The 12,555-nt window shown below is 40.0% G+C and overlaps 1 protein-coding gene across 4 annotated transcripts in view; it reads right to left on the bottom strand.

The window, feature by feature from the left end:
• LOC145508724 (uncharacterized) overlaps nt 1–12,555 on the bottom strand; it is an 885,448-nt gene that overhangs the window by 432,719 nt on the left and 440,174 nt on the right. For all 4 annotated transcript variants that reach the window (XR_014055558.1, XR_014055561.1, XR_014055563.1 and 1 more), the window contains one exon: nt 9,285–9,376. The gene's annotated coding sequence lies outside the window, so the exon portion shown is untranslated. The remainder of the gene's footprint in view (nt 1–9,284; nt 9,377–12,555) is intronic.

Genomic DNA, 12,555 nt, shown 5'->3' with positions numbered 1-12,555 from the left:
AGGTAAACACATATAATTTCAGATGCTGATAAGAACTATGGAGATAATTATAAAATGTAATAAAATAGAGTATCCTTGAAGAAGGGGTGACGGAAATCAACTAGGACAGGTGGAGAGGGTCTCTCTGAACTGAGTTTTACTGAGGCAAGAGGAGCAGCCAGCCACGCTGACTGAGTTGGGGCATCCAGGCAGAGAGGATAACAAACCTAGAGAACTTGAGACAGGTCAAAGCTTGAGATGTCAAGGACCAAGAAAAAAGGACTGTGTGTCCTGGAGCAGAATGAGTGAGGAGAGAGAAACAAAGGGAAGATGAGATCAGAGACGTAAGGCCTTGCAGGCCGTCATGAGTAGTTTGGGATTTATTCAATGGCAAGTGGGAAGACATTGAAGGTGGTAGGCAGGGAAAGATCCTGGACAACTTACATTTTAAAGAGATCATGTGCTTGACTCCTAAAAACTTCCCACGCATAATCCTCCCCATCCTTTCCCCTTTTGTGGAAGTCCCTGAAGCCCTAAAAGAGGTCAGAGTTACAGCGCAGAAGGTGTCTGGGTCTCCAGATAATCTCAAAGGTGTCCTTGAGCTGGCTGGGAACACTAATGTTGGTTTGTAATGGAGTAAAAATAAGCTTGTGTATTAAGCCAAAGAGGGAGAGAGAGTAGGAAGGAGGGACAGAGGAGGTAAGCACATTCTGACTGCTCCCTGAAGAATGCAACTGTGGGGTCCAGGCATTAATGACAGTGGAAGCAGGGGACCTTCCACCTGTCCCCACCACAAGGCCTTGAATAGAACAGTTAATTTTAAGTAAATAAGTGGACTCAGTCAAGGACCAGCTAAACTGTCAAGTTCACCAGCTTACTGCATGAACCAGCAACTACGCATCTTCCCTTCAGGTGTTGGCCATAATGGAAAGTAGCAGAAAATAAAAGTAGCAGACCAGGTTGGCCTGAGACTGCATCTTCCAAGTGTCCTACCTTGAGAAGCCAGATTTAAAATACATTTCCTTCCTCCATTAGACCAGCCTGCCTTTTTGAGTCTTTTGTCAGATTGGTAATATTTGCTTCTATGGTAATAAACCACAGAAAGGATCAGGAACAGGTAGTTGAGTTTTAGGCAATACCCAGGCAGTTGCTAACCCTATTTAACCTCTGCTAAATACCACCACCCCAAAGAACTTCAGATCCATCATATGAACACAGATATGAATGTTCACTCATTCATCAAAGCATGGACCAACATCTGCTTTGTACTGGGCACTGGCCTAAGATTGGAGTTATGTGCATGCATGCTAAGTTGCTTCAGTCGTGTCCGACTCTGCAACCCCATGGACGGCAGCCCGCCAGGCTTCTCCATCCATTGGGATTCTCCAGGCAAGAGTACTAGAGTGGTTTGCCATGGCCTCCTCCAGGGGTTCTTCCCCACCCAGTGATTGAGCCTGAATTTCTTATGTCTCCTGCATTGGCAGGTGGGTTCTTTACCACTGGTGATTTAGTTGCTAAGTCATGTCCAACTCTTGGCAACCCTCATGGACTGTAGCCTGCTAGGATCCCCTGTTCATGGGATTTTCCAGGCAAGAATACTGGACTGGGTTGCCACTTCCTTCTCCAAAATTGGAGGTACAGTAATAACCAAACAGACAAAGCTCTTTTTTGTAACCGAGCAGGATCCTGTCGGGCCTTCCCAGAACAGACACCCCCTACTCCACCCCTGCCCTCCAAACACCATGTCCTCTGCTTGTCTCTCATCTGTAAAAAAACTTCAGCCTCCTAGGCTTTCCCCAAGTTCCAAAAGTAAATTTAATCAGAGAAGTGAGAAAATGCAGAAAGAAAAGGAAACAGTCAAGCAAGACAAAATAATAACACTTTAACAATTAAATAAAGCCAAGGACCTTCAGTTCCTCCTCAAGGGCTATCGATGATATATATGGGAAAAGAATAAAAAACAAGTGGATATATATAATGGATTCACTTTGCTGTACAGCAGAAAGTAACACAACATTGTAAATCAACTGTACTCCAATGCAATTTTTTTTAAATTATGTCCTTCAAAAAAAGATACGGAATGAAGTCCAATTTAGTCTTCATGTGTCATGTCTAATAAAACCCTTTACATTAGCTAAAAAAAGCCAACAACTAAGAGCCATAGAAATGCATCATTTAATGTGCATTATCCACTTCATATACAGTATGTTTTGATATTAAAAAGAAGATATTTCTACTTAGCCAGAAGTAAAGAACAAAATAATGCCATTTGCAGCAACATGGATGCAAATTGAAATTACCATACTTAGTGAAGGAAGTCAGAAAGAGAAAGACAAACACTGTATGCTATCACTTATATGTGAAATCTAAAATGTGACACTAATGAACTTATCTATGAAACAGCAATGGGCTCACAGACATTGAGAACAGACTTATGGTAGCAGGATGGACTTGGAGTTGGGAATTTGGTTTTGAACGTTCCTCTGGGACCTTCCAATTGTGCTACTAAGTAGATGACAGGCATTGACAACATACTGAAGGCAACTGAAGTTTTAGCCATTGTTGTGGACAATGTCCCCTGCAAAAGAGTTCACTGAAGTCCTAACGCCAATGTGATGGTCCTAGGAAGTGGAGCTTTGGGATGGCTAGGTCATGAGGGTGAAGCCCTCATGAAAGGGACTGGTATCTTTGTAAAAGAAACTCCAAAGGGCTTCCTCACCCCTTTCCACCATGTAAGGACACAAAGAGAAGAAGGCCACCTATGAACCAGGAAGTAAGCCTTCACCAGACATCGACTCTGGCAGCACCATGACCCTGGACATTTCAGCCACCAGAAGTATAATAAATGTTTGCTGTGAAACCCATACAGTCTGCCATTAGTTTGCTCTGAGACCCTGGGAAACCCATCTTCCCTCCCTGGATCTGTCTTACCACCTGATCTGTCAACTTTCTCATTGCTCTAACACATCCTGACTCTGTCAGAACAGGGTCCGGGTAGCTTCCCTCCAAAACAAGGAGTCTGGAATACAGCCATACAGAGTGCTGATCTGACTGAGGAACTGACCTTTAAATATCCCATTTTTTTATTGGTGCTTTGGATGGGAGCTCTCGAGGGAACTCTGAGGGTAATTGCTTTTGCCTCTGCCGTAGAAGGGACTGACTTTGATGCAATGCTGTTCTCATCTGCAGGTTTAACTTAGATCTTTTGTCTGCATTAAACTCACAGGGAACTATCCTTTGTGTGGTACCAAACACATCACATGGCTAGCCATTTCTAGCTGAATTTAAACTTGCCCTTTCAGCTAAGGATCCTGGGATCCTCTGAGGGCCAGGGCGGGTGAGCTGACGTCTATCTCTCCCTCAGGATCCTCTCTCTGGGAGTTTTGGGGAATCTGGACAAGCCACTGGGTGTCAGCATTGCTTTGCCCAATTATAAGGGGAAAAAAGGGTATTTGTGTGGTTTGGGAGTTGTTTACGCAGTAAGTGTGGGCTCTAAAGCAAGCATAACCACAGTTCACATTTTTACAGCATTTAGTATGAAACCAAGACCTCTCCTCTATCTTCACTTCTGGACCCTCCCTACTCATTTCACTCCCTTCATGTCACTCGCCTGGATTACTGCACAGTCTTGATTTCCAGTTTTGTGTCCTTCAAGTCTATCTTTTTTATCTGGTTACAATCAGGACTATAGCAGGCTCAGTTGTAGGATAATAAGGACCCTGTTATTGGCGGTTTGCAAAACAGAAGTGGCAAAACCAACTTGCAGGAATTTTTGTAGAAAAGAAAAACATGTTATATATAAATAATGTACTTTATATATATGATGTGTGTTTTAATATATTTGTTTAAAAAATTATAACACATATATTATAAATAAATACATATATATGTCTTTTCCCAGCTTGAGAATCATCACTGATCCCCTGTTGTCCATAACAGGGAAAATTCTAAGCTGTCTAGTGTAGCAAACAGAGCTATCTACACTCTGGCTGCCCCTAACCCTCAGTCTCATCTCCTGTTTCAAACATCAGGCTTCAATAAGAATGAACTTTCCCTAGAGTACTTCACATTCTTCATGCCTTTGCTCATTCTTCTTACAGGGAACCTCTATTCATTCTTCCAGAGCCTCCTCCAGGAAACTTGCTGGTTACCCTTCCCCAATGCCTACTCTCCAGCTTAAGCTTGGTGCCCTTTCTGTAGGTACCTAAGGCATGTTGACTAAATATATTAATAGAATTTACTGTAGTGGGTCAAAGTTTTCTGCTATGTATCTCTCACCCACTAGGTTATGAACTGTTTTAGGATAAGGTCTTTGAGTTTTTCATTTTGCATCTCTGCCTCCTGCCACTGTGTCATGTGGGCTGTTGATACAATATATGTTCACCTAACTGAATTCAACTGAACCTATGTGGTTATTAAGCTTATTTATCTGAGTCTGCAGCACCTCTTTGGTAAATTCCTTATTTGGAGTCCCAACTGTCATCAACCTGGTTCAGAATTTTCCAAACTTGTCACTTCCTTTGTCTGATAATTTTTGCTACCATGTGGGCTATATTTTTTAAAAGACTTACTCTTTATATCCACTTATATTTGTCTCAATTTTGTTTTAAAAGAAAACTTTTTATTAGTACCATAAGTAAAAAAAACTTATAACACTCACACAAAACAACTGTTTAAAAAAATAATGATGAAGCATTTCCATTTCTTTGTATCATTTCCAAATTCTTTCATCAATGTTTTATAGTTTTCAGAGTATATGTCTTTTACCTCCTTGGTTAAATTTATTGCTAGGTATTTCATTCTTTTTGATGCAATTTTAAACAGGATTGTTTTCTTGCTTTTCCTGATGATTATCAGTGTAGAGATAAGCAATAGATTTCTGTATATTAATCTTGTATCCCGCAAAATTCCGAAATTCATTTGCTAGGTCCAAATTTTTCTGGTGGAGACTTTAGAGTTTTCTATATATATAGCATTATGTCATCTGCAAATAGTGACAGTTTTAACACTTTCCTTCTAATTTGGATGCCTTTTGCGTCTTTTCCTTGTCTGATTGCTATAGCTAGAACTTTCAATACTAATTTAAATGGAAGTAATGAGACAGGGCATCCTTGTCTTGTTCCTGATTTTAGAGGAAAAGATTTCCACTTTCCACTGTTGAGTATGATGTTAGTTGTGGCTCTGGGATGCAAGAATTAATATTACTAAAATGCCCATACTACCCAAAGCAATCTACAGATTTAATGTAATCCCTATCAAAATATCCAGGCCACTTTTCATAAAACTAGAATAAATAATCCTAAGATATGGAACCACAAAAGACCCTGAATTACCAAACTATCTTGAGAAAAAAGAATATACTATACTATACATGTATATACTGGACTATACTACAAAGCCAAAGTAATGGAAACAGCATGGTACTGGCACAAAAAAAGACACACAGCTTAAACAAAGAGAATATAGAACCCAGAAAAAAACCTATGCACCTATGGCCAATTAGTCTACAACAAAATGAGGCAAGAATATACAGTAGAGAAAAGATAGTCTCTTCAACAGGTGGTGCTGTAAAAATTCAACAGCTACACATAAAAGAATGAAATTTGAACATTTCCTCATACCATTACAAAAACAAATTCAAAATGGATTAAAGACTTAAATGTAAGACCTGAAACTTAAAACTCTGAGAAAAGACACAGCCAGAACACTGTTTAAGTCATAGCAGTATATTTTGAATCTGTCGCCTAAGACAAAAGAAATAAAAACAAAAATAAACAAATGGAACCTAATTAAACTTGAAAGCTTTTGCACAGTAAGGGAAACCATTGACAAAATGAAAATAAAACTTACTGAATGTAAGAAAATATTTGCACATAATGACTGACAGGGTTAATATTGAAAATATATAAATAGCTCATACAACTCAATATAAAAAAATCCAGTTAAAACATGGGCAGAAGATCTGAATAGACTTTTATCAAAGACATACAAATGGTCAACAGGCACATGAAAAGATGCTTGACATAGCTAGTCATCAGAAAAATGCAAATCAAAACCATAATAAGATATCACCTCATACCTTTAATAATGGCTCTCATCAAAGAGACCACAAATAACAAATATTGAGGAGGATGTGGAGAAAAGGGAACCCTTGAACACTGTTAGAAATTTACACTGGCTTAGCCGCTATGGAAATTAGTAAGAAGTTTCCTCAAAAAACTGATAATAGAACTCCCTTATGACCCAGCAATTCCACTCCTGAGTATATATAAAAAGAAAATGAAAACACTAATTCAAAAAGATACATGTTCCACAATATTCACAGAAGCATTATTTACAATAGCTAAGATACAGAAGCAACCTAAATGTCCATCAACAGATGAATGGATAAAGAAGTTGTAGCATACACACAATGGAATATTACTCATCCAAAAAAAAGAATTAACTTCTGACATTCACAGCTATGTGGATGAATATTAAGCTTAGTGAAGTAAGTCAGACACAGAAAAACATGTTATCACTTATATATGAAATCTAAAAAATAAAACAAACAAATGTTTATCACAAAACAAAAACAGACTTATAGATATCAAAACCAACTAGTGGTTACCAGTAGAGAGTGAAAATAGGGAGGGAAGACAGGAGCATGTGATTAAGAGATACAGACTGCTACGTATAATATAGATAAGCAACAACAATATATTGTACAGCTTAGGAAACTACAGCAATATTTTGTAATAGAGTATAATCTATAAAAAAATTGAATCATTGTTGTACACCAGAAACCAATACAATATTATAAATTAGTTATATTTCAATTTTTTACAAAATATTAATAAATTCTGAGGATCTAATGTATACTATGGTGAATATAACCCTGTAATGTATAATTAAAATTTGCTAAGAGAGTAGAACTTAATGTTTTCATCAGAAAAAGAAAAAAAAGGCAAATATGTAAAGTGATGGGTGCGATAGTTGATAAGGATAATTCTTTCACAATGTGTACATATATCAAATCACCACGACGTTCCCCTTCAATGTCATAGAATTTTACTGTCAATTATGCCTCAAAAATTATGCCCTTTTAAAGCTGAAAAAATAACAGTGAAAAACATGCTACAAAATTCTAGCTAGACAATCTTGCCTGCTATACTAGATATACTGAGACTATTGATTTTTTTCATCTCCTCCTGTATCCATGTCTCTTTACCACATGACTTTAAGTTCCTCTCACTGAACAGTCCATTTCTCCATTCCTTGCTTCTACATTCAGCCACAGAACATACTCTAGCCAAGAGTGTGTTAACAAATTTGACACATGCAGAGGCATGAAAGCTCTTGTATGACTGGGAGCACTCTTCTGCAATGAGAATGTGCCCAGGCTAGTCTAGTGAAAGGATGTTAGAAATGCATGAAGTACAGCCCAGTTACCCCAGGAAAGAGTCATCTGAGAAGCTAACTGCAAAACTTAAGAGTAAATCCAGTTCAAGACCAAAGAAACCACTTGCTTTAATGGCTGACACTCAAGCTAAATAAAGGTTTATTGTCAGAAGACACAGAGGTTTTTGTTTTGTTTTTTTAATTTTGCTGCATACATATTAAATGGCAATCGATAACTAATATACTTGTCAGAGCTCTGAGCCTGAAGTATGTTTTCTCTTTGTTCAAAGGGTAGATTAGAAAGTTTCAGAGAGGTATTAAAATACTAGTGGGCTTTCCTGGTGGCTCAGATGGTAAAGAATCAGCCTGCAGTGCAGGAGACATGGCTTCAATCCCTGGGACAGGAAATTCCCTAGAGAAGGAAATGGCAACCCACTCCTGTATACTTGCCTGGGAAATCCCATGGACAGAGGAGTCCATGGGGTCACCAAAGAGTCGGACACAACTTAGCTTCTGAACAACAACAACAACAAAATACAAGCCCCCAACTGAGAATGTCTCCTCGAAGTAATCAGATGAATTGAAATAGAACTGAAAAGGGAAGAGCCTCACTATACAACTCAATGTAATTTGTCATAGTTTATATCTAAAATCATCTCTGTACTTTGCCACACTTTGAGATATACTGCCTTAGCTCCTGCCCTTTCTGCCGTTTTCTTACAGACAACAGATATATTGGATTAGGGCTTCCCAGACAGCACTCAGGTTAAAGAATTTGCCTGCCAATCAATGCAGGAGACGCAAGATACATGGGTTCAATCTCCGGGTTACGAAGATTCGCTGGAGTAGGAAATGGCACCTTGCTCCAGTGTTCTTGCCTGGAAAATGGGGCCATAGAGTCAGACATGACTTAGCTACTAAGTGCACACACACACACACACACGGTTGGCCAAAAAGTTCATTTGGGTGATTCCACCATGGTCTTGGGCTCACAGCCTAAAAACTAAAGCCAAACCCTGACTCAAATTCCAGGTGCTCCATCATCTGGTCCAGGCCCACCCCTCCAGACTTGCTCCCACTGCTTCCCCTCTTTGCATAACCACTAGAACCACCCAACTTCTTCAGTGTTTACCGAGCACCTCCTGCAGGTTCTCAGTCAGAACCAAGCACCTAGCTAGGAGGTTGGGGGGAAAGATGGTGTTTAAGATGCAGCCTTTACTTTGGGCTCTCTGGACAAAAATAAAGTATGTAAGCAACCATGTAACTCTAATATGTGAAGAGTGAGTCTGAAAGCTACAGAATCCATGGATAGTATTGAAAACGTTTAGGGCAGGAGAAGACTGAATCCAAGAAGGATCCCCAGGGGAAAGGATTCCCTTGGTTACAATGAAAGCTCTCCTGATTCTTCCATCACAACCTAGAATAAGGGCTCATTTTTTATGAACCCCCATAGCACTTTATAGCTCATCATATATTATTTATACTTAATTTATCTAATCTCTCAGACTATCAACTGTTTAAGAGCAGTGATCATTAATCTTTGCATCAACCACCATAGTAGCAGGTCGTAAGGCAAACCCTGGGCACTAACACATGTTTGGCTGATGGATATGTGAACAGATGGATGAATGGATGTATAAATGGAAGGTCAGGAGAGAAACAAATCATAACTGAAGACAATCTTTGGCTCTCTGTAAGTCACTTCATGTAGGTGGCAGCCTAATCGAGTGGTTTCCAAAACTGGCAGCCCATAAAGTATACCTTGGCAGCTTTAAAACCTACATATCCCATAGACCTGCTTCTTTAGGATATTCTGATTCAATGGATATGGGATTGGACCCACTAATCCATATTTTAATGACCCCAGAAAATTCTGGATCATCTAGTCCAACAACTGATGCTTGAGGATTATAAGTCTAACTTACCTGAGTGTCGTATTGGCTCCATAGTCTCAGGTGTTCTATTTTAGAGATGTTGAGTCTCTCTTTTCTCTGATGACTCAGCCCATTCAGATAATCTGCATAAGGAAAATACTCCTATGACTTGGAAGTTTTCACAAGAAGATGTGTATGTTATTACAATAGTAATAAAAATTCATTGCCATGTATTAAATACTTAACCAGTGTCAGGCATTCTGCTAACTGCTTTTATGAATATCTGCTAATTCAATCCTATCCCTAATAGTTTCAATTTAACCATTTTATTGAGATATGATTGACACACAAAAAGCTGTATATATTTAATGTATTTGGAGATGTATAACACCTATGAAATCATCACTACAATCTATACCATTCTATGCTAGTCTCCCGCATTGCAGGCAGACTCTACTGTCTGAGTCACCAAGGAATCCATGCCATAAACATCTCAACTCCAAACGTTTCTTCCTTCCCTTTAAGTCATAAAACATTGCTTTTTGTGAGAAAAAATACTTAACAAATGATCTACCCTCTTAGCAAAATGTTAAGTGTACAGTATGATACTGTTAACTATAGTAAGAGTGATGGCCTGAATGTCTGTGTCATCCCAAAATTCATATGTTGAAATCCTAACAACCAAAAATGATGGCATCAGTAGGTGGGACTTTGGGGAGGTAATTACATCATAAGACTGGAGCCCTCATGAATGGGATTAGTGCTCTTATAAAATAGATACCACAAAGACCCCTTCATTCTTTCTGGAGTTATTTCTCCATTGATTTCCAGTAGCATATTGGGCACCTACCAAACTGGGGAGTTCATCTTTCAGTGTCCTATCTTTTTGCCTTTTCATACTGTTCATGAGGTTCTCAAGGCAAGAATACTGAAGTGGTTTGCCATTCCCTTCTCCAGTGGACCACGTTTTGTCAGAACTCTCCACCATGACCCGTCTGTCTTGAGTGGCCATACACGGCATGGCTCATAGTTTCATTGAGTTAGACAAGGCTGTGGTCCATGTGATCGATTGGTTAGTGTCCTGTGATTGTGGGTTTCAGTCTGTCTGCCCTCTGATGGAGAAGGGTAAGAGGCTTATGGAAGCCTCCTGATGGGAGAGACTGACTGAGGGGGAAATTGGGCCTTGTTCTGATAGGTGGGGCCACGTTCAATAAATCATTAATCCAATTTTCTGTTAATGGGTGGGGCTGTGTTCCCTTGCTGTTATTTACCTTGGGCCAAACTATGGTGGAGGTAATGGAGATAATGGCAACCTCCTTCAAAAGGTCCCATGCATGTACATTCAGTGCCCCTAGCCCTAGAGCAGGCCACCGCTGACCCACGCCTCCACTGGAGACTCCTGGACACTTACGGGCAAGTCCAGGGCAGTCTCCTCTGGGGTCATTGCTCCTTTCTCCTGGGTCCTGGTGTGCACAAGGTTCTGTTTTTGCCCACCAAGAGTTTATTTCCCCGTCCTGTGTAAGTTCTGGCAGCTCTTTGGTGGGGTTAATGGCAACCTCCTCCAAGAGGGCTTATGCCATACCCAGGTCTGCTGCACCCAGAGCCCCTGCCCTTGCGGCAGTCCACTGCTGACCCATACCTCCACAGGAGACACTCAAACACAGTTCTGTCTAAGTCTCTATGGGGTATCTGGGTCCTGGTACGCAGAAGGTTTGTTTGAGCCCTCTGAGCATTTCTGGCAGGTATGGGGTTTGATTCTAAATGCAGTTTCACCCCTACTACCATCTTGCTGGGGCTTCTCCTTTATTCTTGGACGTGGGGTATCTCCTCACAGCTGCTCCAGCGCCACACATAGGTCCATGAATCAAGGCAAATTGGAAGTGATCAAACAGGAGATGGCAAGAGTGAACATCAACATTTCAGGAATCAGCTAACTAAAACGGACTAGAATAGGTGAATTTAACTCAGATGACCATTATATCTGCTACTGTGGGAAAGAATCCCTTAGAGGAAATGGAGTAGCCATCATAGTCAACATAAGAGTCCTAAATGCAGTACTTGGATGCAATCTCAAAAATGACAGAATGATCTCTGTTCATTTCCAAGGCAAACCATTCAATATGACAGTAATCCAAGTCTATGCCCCAACCAGTAATGCTGAAGAAGCTGAAGTTGAACAGTTCTATGAAGACCTACAAGACCTTTTAGAACTAATACCCAAAAAAGATGTCCTTTTCATTATACAGGCCTGGAATGCAAAAGTAAGGAGTCAAGAAATACCTGGAGTAACAGGCAAATTTGGCCTTGGAGTACAGATTGAAGCCGAGCAAAGGCTAATAGAGTTTTGCCAAGAGAACACACTCGTCATAGCAAACACCCTCTCCCAACAACACAAGAGAAGACTCTACATATGGACATCACCAGATGGTCAACACCAAAATCAGATTGATTATATTCTTTGCAGCCAAAGATGGAGAAGCTCTATACAGTCAGCAAAAACAAGACTGGGAGCTGACTGTGGCTCAGATTATGGACTTCTTATTGCCAAATTCAGACTTAAATTGAAGAAAGTAGGGAAAACCACTAGACCATTCAGGTATGACCTAAATCAAATCCCTTACAATTATACAGTGGACGTGACAAATAGATTCAAGGGATTAGATCTGATAGACAGAGTACCTGAAGAACTATGGATGGAGGTTTGTGACATTGTACAGGAGGCAGGGATCAAGACCATCCCCAAGAAAGAAATGCAAAAAAGCAAAATGGTTGCCTGAGGAGGCCTCACAAAGAACTGTGAATAGAAGAGAAGTGAAAGGCAAAGGAGAAAAGGACAGATATACACATTTGAATGCAGAGTTCCAAAGAATAGCAAGGAGAGATAAGAAAGCCTTCCTCAGTGATCAATGCAAAGAAATAGAGGAAAACAATAGAATGGGAAAGACTAGAGATCTCTTCAAGAAAATTAGAGACACCAAGGGAACATTTCATGCAAAGATGGGCTCAATAAAGGACAGAAATTGCATGGACCTAATAGAAGCAGAAGATATTAAGAAGAGGTGGCAAGAATACACAGAAGAACTATACAAAATAGATCTTCATGACCCAGATAATCACAATGGTGTGATCACCAACGTAGAGCCAGACATTCTGGGATGCAAGATCAAGGGGGCCGTAAGAAGCATCACAAAGAACAAAGCTAGCAGAGGTGATGGAATTCCAGTTGAGCTATTTCAAATCCTAAAAGATGATGCTGTGAAAGTGCTGCACTCAATATTCCAGTAATTCTGGAAAACTCAGCAGTGGCAACAGGACTGGAAAA

This window comes from Giraffa tippelskirchi, chromosome 6 (assembly GCF_054371585.1).
Source record: "Giraffa tippelskirchi isolate mGirTip1 chromosome 6, T2T-mGirTip1v1.2.pri, whole genome shotgun sequence".
Classification (NCBI taxonomy): Eukaryota; Metazoa; Chordata; class Mammalia; order Artiodactyla; family Giraffidae; genus Giraffa; species Giraffa tippelskirchi.
Note: the sequence above shows the minus strand (reverse complement) of the source record. Positions and strands in the feature narration are given on the sequence as shown.